The following is an 8,532-nucleotide window of genomic DNA, read 5'->3' on the forward strand; positions in this document are numbered from 1 at the left end:
GTTTTTGTAGTTGGGACTTGGAGATGCAATTGATTTTTAATGCACAAACACTCGGATTAACTATATAAAGGCTTTTTCCTATAAATATTCCTTTGGAAAAGGATTTTTCTTATTTGTACAGAAAAAATCTTTTAGTGAAACAGGATATCTCCTAGAAGGAAATTATTAAAACGAATTGGAAAATCACAGGAGGTCTTTCATTAGACTCTTTTTATCATTAAATTTAAAAAATCCTAGAGTGTGTGAGATATCATGGAATTTATCTATATACAGGGTGGCGCACCAATTCTCCTAAAATAAGAAATTCAAATAACTTTTTTTTTAATCATTGTATTGAATTTTCTTTTTTTGGATAGAAAATGAAATTATATTTTTAATAGTTAATGGTTTTTAAAGATGATATTTATGTTGGAGCTCCGCCATAACTGGTCTAGCAATGTGTTTGGGGAGAGGGGGGACATTTGAACACTTTTTGCTTATAACTACCATAAAAACTTCTGTTTTCAAACGATTGAATTAATAGAAATGGATATAAACTTAAGTTTGAGTCTTTTAAATTAGTTATTTTTTGAAACGATCTCGATTAATTATCATTTTTCAAATGCAGCAAGTAATTATGTTCAAATGTGCCCCCCCATGTTCTACAGCTTTGAAGCATTTTTTTTGATTTCAATGCCGTTTATGGACCACTTGTCTTCTTTATCAGGATAAAGAACTTATAAAAATCTAGTTTCCTTTTTCAAAAAATGATATCGTAAATATTGTGATCCTTCTCATTAATTTTGCAAACAAATCCTAAAGGTCTAGAGCTATTTTTATTGAAACATTCCAAAAATATTAAGTCGCTTGGCTTCAAATCATCGTAACTCAAACTAGTATATCCTCCCTGCTCTGCTTCAACTAGATCAACTGATGAGTCATCATCAAAGTTGAAGTCCAGATCATCAATCACTAAATACGAACAACTTTCATCCGAGTCCGAGCTTGAGTCCTTAGGCTTTTTACAGCGTTCTTTGCACGCTTAGCATATTGATCTACATATCTTGAGTCGCTTATTAAAGCTGTGCAATAGTGGTTTCTTTTGATATTTACGTTTCATGCAGGAATTCTCAAACTCATTTTTTGTTGGTGTCTCTGTTAAAATGCGTGATTTTTCCTTGTTCCTTTCTTGATTAAAGTCTTGTCTCGGACCAATTTTCGGGAGCGGCTTTGGAATTTCAGGTGAAATAAGATTTTCGTTGAAAGTATCACGATAGTGTTTATTTGAGTATTGAACATTTGATTCATTGTTTTCACTAAACAGTATTGGTTCAACAACTTGTGGTAATGCAGTTGCTAAAGCAACAATATTTTCCTGTACTTGATGATACTCTGGCAATCGTCGGTTTGTGACCGCTGCACACTCAAAATCTTCTTTCTTGAAAATAGAAGAATTTCAGGATTTTAAAAACATTAAACTATATTTTTTGGCACAAAAGCTGCAGTAAAGGCTGTAATGGCAATACCAGCAAGATCGTGTATTGTAATAGTTTCTCCAGGATTATTTAGTAGCAAGTAATTTTTCGCCATAAAAACTTTTGCGTAAATGGTCGAAAAACTGCGATATCGAGAGGCTGAAGACGATGAGTACAGTGAGGGGGAAAAGTAACCAGAAAAAAATTTAGGTGACTCAGCAGTCCGTTGAGAACTAGGGCCTAGTGATTTACAACTCTCTACCATTGCTGTGTTCGAGTAATGTTCTCAGAATTGGAGGGGACCTACAGTTTTAAGCCGAACGGCACATTTCATGACAAGAATTACTCTTGGAGAATTTTTCACTTCCTCGCAAGAGGCAGTACCCGTAGAAACACAGGATCAAATCCAAGACCTCTAGCATGACAATCCAACGCACTTACCATCACTCCACAGGTACTACAAAAAGTAACCAGAACAATACCATAATCTCGGCAAAACTTGATTGCTTCTATTGTGCAATGGCTTCCGTGATTGTCCATCAAAAGTAAGGCTATGTCGTTCTTTGTGCACCTTGTTTTTTGAACGTGTTCCAGAACTTTAATGAAAAGCACTTCCGTCATCCAACCACTAGTGGGGCTGTTAACATAACCTACACTACCGATTGGTTTTCCAGCAAGCATACTATTGTGATATCTAGCTCGCGAAAAAATAAATACTGGAGGAATTGTATTGCTAACTGCATTGAAGATGGCACACATAGTTATCAACTGTCCTCTTTCAGCAGAAACACTGTCCAACTTGTTTTTGACCTTTTTTGCTATAACGTTTGGGGCATGTACTACTGTAGTAAGTCCTGTTTCATCTAAGTTCAACATACGGCTGGGACGCTGGGAGTGAAATCAAACTTACCAAGTGGTCTCTGGTAATTTGTTTTCAATTCTTGGATATTGTGCTTGTTAAAACTTGTTGATCGAACTTGTTGGTGTGTCTTTTTATGAAACCTTTAATCCAGTTGATCCCAGCTTGTCTATTTTAAGTCCACTGCTTATAGGCCAGTCAATGCCTTCACCTCAAAGTAAGTGTGCCCAGTTTCAAAACTGTTGGATTTTTTTTTGGGGTAAAAACCTTTATTAACTGGACTATTAGGGCATTTTTTTACTAGTGTAGCATATTGGAATAATAACGTTCGACTTTGGATTTATCTTAAACCATAATTTATTTTTGAACGGCCAAGTAAGTAATTCTTCAGCATATCTTCTTTGCTTGAACGGTCTTGACTTTTGAGTGCTTAGTTTTATTTATATTTATATATTATATATAATATATTAATTCTATAAAAAAAAAACTATTCGGTAAAAGTGCTGGCAGCACCTCTAAGTGTCGTTGTTTTGTTTGAAACGGCCGTGATAGCACTCTTTAGGTCTTCGTTAACTTCTGTAGCTCTTTTCTTTTTATAAGTACGCACCTACTGCAGTAAACTGAAATTATTTTAAATCGTAATGCTCATATTTTAAATCTATGTTCGCTTAGAAATTATTTTGAAATACAGATTGAAATACACCTATACGCTATACCTAATAAGTAATCTTGGGGGCACCTTTGAACATGTTCAAATGTTTCGAGTCGAAACGCTTCAATGTGCCTGAATTGCCGATGCTACAGTGGCCATTGTATCCTGAACACAAACATAAGGATCTCGATGGTAGGGTCTTCTTGTGATGCTTCCAGATTCGGCAAACATGCTCACTAGCATGGCTACTCGGGGGAATACCGCCAAACTCCCGCCAAAATTCCCTTTGGACGGAAATGATGTAAATGGTACCGTTGCACTATTAAAATTCTCTTTTTAATATCCCAAGCAGACGTTTTAAAAAATTTAAATAGTAACTTGCAAAATAAGAACAAAATTAGCCCGATTCATGCTCCACCCTGCATTTGAAAAACATGTAATGTTGTCATAATGTAGCGGCAAGAATCTTTTTCGACCAGACTCTTACTTTAGAAAAAGCGCTCAAATTCCATAATCTCGCCGACTAGTTAAAGTCGTCATTACTTAATATGACAATATGCCCTCGAATTGTCCGTACATAATTTCCGTTAAACTTGGTGGATCATCAAATTCGGTCCAACGTAGATTCGAATCAATATTCTACAACGCCATCAGCCCAAAATGCATTCCAAACAGTTACTTTTTCGAGATAATTTGTTACCTCTAGAATTTCATATAAAGGGTGATTTTTTTGAGGTTAGGATTTTCATGCATTAGTATTTGACAGATCACGCGGGATTTCAGACATGGTGTCAAAGAGAAAGATGCTCAGTATGCTTTGACATTTCATCATGAATAGACTTACTAACGAGCAACGCTTGCAAATCATTGAATTTTATTACCAAAATCATCCTTGCGCAGGGGCCATGCTAATCTTCTCTGTATCGTTCCAATTTTAGTATATGTTCTGCCGTACGCCGGGAGCAAGCGTACTCCACAACTTGCTTTACACTTAAGTAACATTTAATTAATTGTTTAAATATTATATACAAAATATTTCTTTATTTGCTTTGTCTGGCATATTTACAAGCCGACTTCATAATTATTAATTCATTTATATATTTATATACATAAGAGAAAATTGTGTTTCAAAAGCCTCAATAAAAGAATTGAATTGAATTGAATTGATTACCAAAATCAGTGTTCTGTTCGAAATGTGTTTCGCGCTTTACGTCCGATTTATAGTCTACATAATCGACCAAGTGAGCAAACAATTAATGCGATTGTGACCAAGTTTCGCACTCAGTTTACTTTATTGGACATTAAACCAACCACACGAATGCGTACAGTGCGTACAGAAGAGAATATTGCGTCTGTTTCTGAGAGTGTTGCTGAAGACCGTGAAATGTCGTTAGTCGCCGTTCGCAGCAATTGGGTTTGTGTTATTCGACCACATGGAAGATTTTACGCAAAGAATTTTTACGTCGAATTTTCAGTGAATGGGCCCTAAACAATTTGGCAAAAAATCCGCTTTTTTATCGACAAATTTTGTTCAGCGATGAGGCTCATTTCTGGTTGAATGGCTACGTAAATAAGCAAAATTGCCGCATTTGGAGTGAAGAGCAATCAGAAGCCGTTCAAGAACTGCCCATGCATCCCGAAAAATGCACTGTTTGGTGTGGTTTGTACGCTGGTGGAATCATTGGACCGTATTTTTTCAAAGATGCTGTTGGACGCAACGTTACGGTGAATGGCGATCGCTATCGTTCAATGCTAACAAACTTTTTGTTGCCAAAAATGGAAGAACTGAACTTGGTTGACATGTGGTTTCAACAAGATGGCGCTACATGCCACACAGCTCGCGATTCTATGGCCATTTTGAGGGAAAACTTCGGAGAACAATTCATCTCAAGGAATGGACCGGTAAGTTGGCCACCAAGATCATCGATTTGACGCCTTTAGACTATTTTTTGTGGGGCTACCACAATTCTCCGGAATACCCCGCAACCGCAAAGCAAGCGAAATAATGATACTTTTAAAAGCCTTCTGAAAATTAACGGACGGCATGTGAAGTTATGATCGATATTGAACGATCTATTTGATGACGATCCGCAAGGTGTTGATGTGATCAATGCAATAGAATCCAATATGGAATCCTTCTTGTTCAGCATCTAATGTTGCTTCGAGGTGTTCTCTTACTAGTATTGACACTTCATTAGGTCTTCTCTTTGGGAATATGACAATCATTCATTTTTTCTATTCTTTGGATAAGAGCTTGATGAACTCGACGCTGCTTGTCATACTTCTTCGGCAATGCCGTCGTTCTACAACTTTGCTGTTTTTCATTGCTTTGATCGCTGTACGGATCTCTTTTCTTTAAACGGTTCAGTTCGTAATCGTTAATTTTTTGCATGGGGCAACTTAGAAAATGTCAGTTGCATATTTCTGTCTAAATACATTAATAAAGCAATATGTTCTTCTCATCTTCTAAGCTGCTCCTCATCCAAGATCACTAGGTAACCATAACTATCTTTGCGCTTGTTGTTTTGAGCTCTAAACACCAACGAGCTCATTGAATACCGTACAGAGGATTCTACTGTCTCACATTTTTGAGACTTCTTCTTCTTTATGAGCCAAAGCTTATTTACTTCCTTGAAGTCTACAGTAGACCTGGTCCTCAACGAACATGCATCTTTAACCAGATCGGTCCTTAAATTGCTGTCTCCAGCTTCGATCGCCAAGTTCGTTGAGGTTCTCGCCCATTTGCGTGCACAACGTAAGGCTCGTTTAACACTACACGGTTTTGACCGTACGGCAAAAAGCCGGCTGCGACATTTTATTAAAGGCAAGAAGTAGGGCATATACGCTAAGCTACGGACGGCGCGATAAGCTTAGTGGCGTACGTGACGAAGTGCATGTTGTCACATCATACAATTTTATTCGGGCGGCAGTTCGATCAGCCACTTCAAGACACGATTGCTTTTGTATACTAAGCACAGGAACCCTGTTTTATCGTAGGGTTAAAAACGTATATTGTGTAATTAGCCATTGATCCGGTTTATGCAGTCCGGTTTTTTGCGCTACGGTCAAAACCGTGTAGTGTGAAACGAGTCTAAGTCGAGTTGTTCTTCTACTGCGCGTCCCTAGGGAATGGATTCGAAGACCTTCCGGTCAGAAGGGTTTATGTCCATTCGCTGTACATGACCCAGCCATCTAAGTCGTTGGACTTTTATTTTTTTAAACAGGTCCGTGTCGCTGTATAGTACGTACAATTCGTGGTTGTATCTTCTCCTCCACACTTCATCTATGCAAACAGCACCAAATATTAGAGAACTGGTTGCGTTGTCTAATTTTTTTAGCTGTGCCTAAGAAGACAAAGTCCTTAACTACCTCAACGTTAAAAAAATTCCCATAGTGATGCTTAGTATAAGACGCCGCCGGTCGCACCGTTCTTCAACGCTCCACTGACATCATGCTTTGAACTTCCAATCATGTCAATATCATCGGCGGCGTATCCGAGAGTAATTGGATGGACTTTTGAAAGATTGTGCCTCTTGTGTTGGAGGTTGAGTGTTGCACAATTCTTTCCAGAACAATATTGAAGAAATCACTTGACAGCCCATCACCTTCTCTAAATCCTCTGTTGGCATCAAATGAATCGGTGATATTTTTCCAACCTTGGTAGAGCAGCGTGCATTCTCCATCGTCAATTTGCAAAACAGATGAGCTTGACAGGAATGCCAAAACTAGACATTTCTCTGTAAAGCTCTACCTTATAGATGCTGTCATACACATCTTTAAAATTGATAAAGAGATATTGAGTATCGATTTAAGTTCTTGGCTTTTTTCCAAGATCTTTCGTAATCTGAATATTTGGTCAATGGTGGAATTTTCTGGTCTGAAGCCACATTGAGATGGACCTATCGAAGAATATGTCTTTATCTTGATCCTGTGTTGGTGCATGTGCTCAAATCCATCCTTATCCGAGGCCTCACAACTAGGATATTTTTACGAGGTCAGGAATCAAACCCACGCAACGGCACAACTCCCACCTGGAGTCCTTAGTATAAATTCAAGAACAGGTAGCCAGATAAATTGCTCCTTGCAGGTCTGAGTTTAAGCCCTAAAAAGATCCCACAGAGTAGTTAAAAATTGCTATAAAGAAAACACGCACTCAATTTTGTTTTTAAAGTCCTTACTGCACCTTTCTATGTTATTATCTGTAAAACAAAATAAATTCAAAATTTTCAATTGGAGCTTAAAATCCTAGTTAAGTACTTAAAGTCATATTCCCTTAAATTAGTTTTAAGACTCCAAAAAAACAATTTCATTCCTTTATCATGCAATTTGATTAAATAATAAATAAACTTAACCAAAGCCTTTAATACAACAAAGCAAACTTAAATCTTATCAAATATTTTTGGTTAATCACACCTTTTATATCCCTTTTCAACTTTTCTATCCTATTAACTAACAGGAAGTTGTATAATTAGTTAAATTAATTTTAATATTTAATCATAATCAGTTATGTTAAACTTATGTTTTATTAATTCGTAAAACCCTCGTCTTGAAAAAGAATCCATGTATGATATATTAATGAAGGTTTGTTGTACCTACACAATTAGGCTTTAACCAACCAACCCTAATCCTGGCGTTTTCCTTAACTTTCTTCTATTTTATATTCAAATAATTCAAAACCACAAAACAACCATTAAAAACAATCGCACATTGTTATAACCTTTTTAGTTGAACAAAATATATTTTTGCCCTCATTCCCTTTTCTACCAAGAAGAGGCCCCCCAAAAAAAAACACCAAACCCTTCTATGCGTTTAACTCATTAAATATCACGACTTAATTAGCACCCCGCGGGCTTATTCACATATTTAGGTTTAGTTTGAATAATTTATTTTAACTGTCAAAATATTTGACACGCAAAATACCAAAGTCACGAATATTTTCTATTCAAAAAACTTGGTGTGGCGTAAGTCTTGTAAAACTTTCTTGAAAGCCATCTAATCAAGATAAAAATATAAGTTACTAGGTAAAACGTTTCTTTTGTTTTCATTTTTTTTTTCTTAGTTTAATTAAAGGAGAAGCAGGAGGACTCAACATTAAAAAGGTTTCGAATATAAATATATAGTAGTTAAGAGGGTTTTTTTTAAAGAAGGAAATTGAAGTTAATATGGGTTTTTATGGGGCAGGAACAAGGTACAAATGCTCCTATTAAGATAAGAAATAATTAAACCCTAAATTCATAAGGGTCAATTTGGCTTTTTTAAGAAGTTTGGAAAATTAAAGACTATTTATTAAGTTTGCTAACCTTGATTGCAATCTGCAAGGTTTATATGTTCCAAACCCTCAAACAAAAAACAACCATTTTCGACTCAAACACGCTTTGAAATCTTACTCCAACACAACAGAAATAAGGCACTCTCGACTTTTTTTTTCAAAGTTCAATGGAATATTGAACCAATTTTTGAATAAATCATCATATTTTGTGTGTAATAAATTCAATTCAAGAACAAGATGATTATCATCAAGGCTCTTCTCCCTAAAACTACAAAAACAACGACAACAACAAAAACCC

General features: G+C 36.3%; 1 non-coding gene across 1 annotated transcript; it reads right to left on the bottom strand.

Moving 5' to 3' along the window:
* Positions 1 to 3,826: 3,826 nt before the first annotated feature.
* On the bottom strand, positions 3,827 to 3,929 carry LOC129943624 (U6 spliceosomal RNA). Its single transcript, XR_008781335.1, has one exon. It is a non-coding gene; the product is annotated as a U6 spliceosomal RNA (small nuclear RNA).
* Positions 3,930 to 8,532: the final 4,603 nt, after the last annotated feature.

Source organism: Eupeodes corollae, chromosome 1 (assembly GCF_945859685.1).
Source record: "Eupeodes corollae chromosome 1, idEupCoro1.1, whole genome shotgun sequence".
Classification (NCBI taxonomy): Eukaryota; Metazoa; Arthropoda; class Insecta; order Diptera; family Syrphidae; genus Eupeodes; species Eupeodes corollae.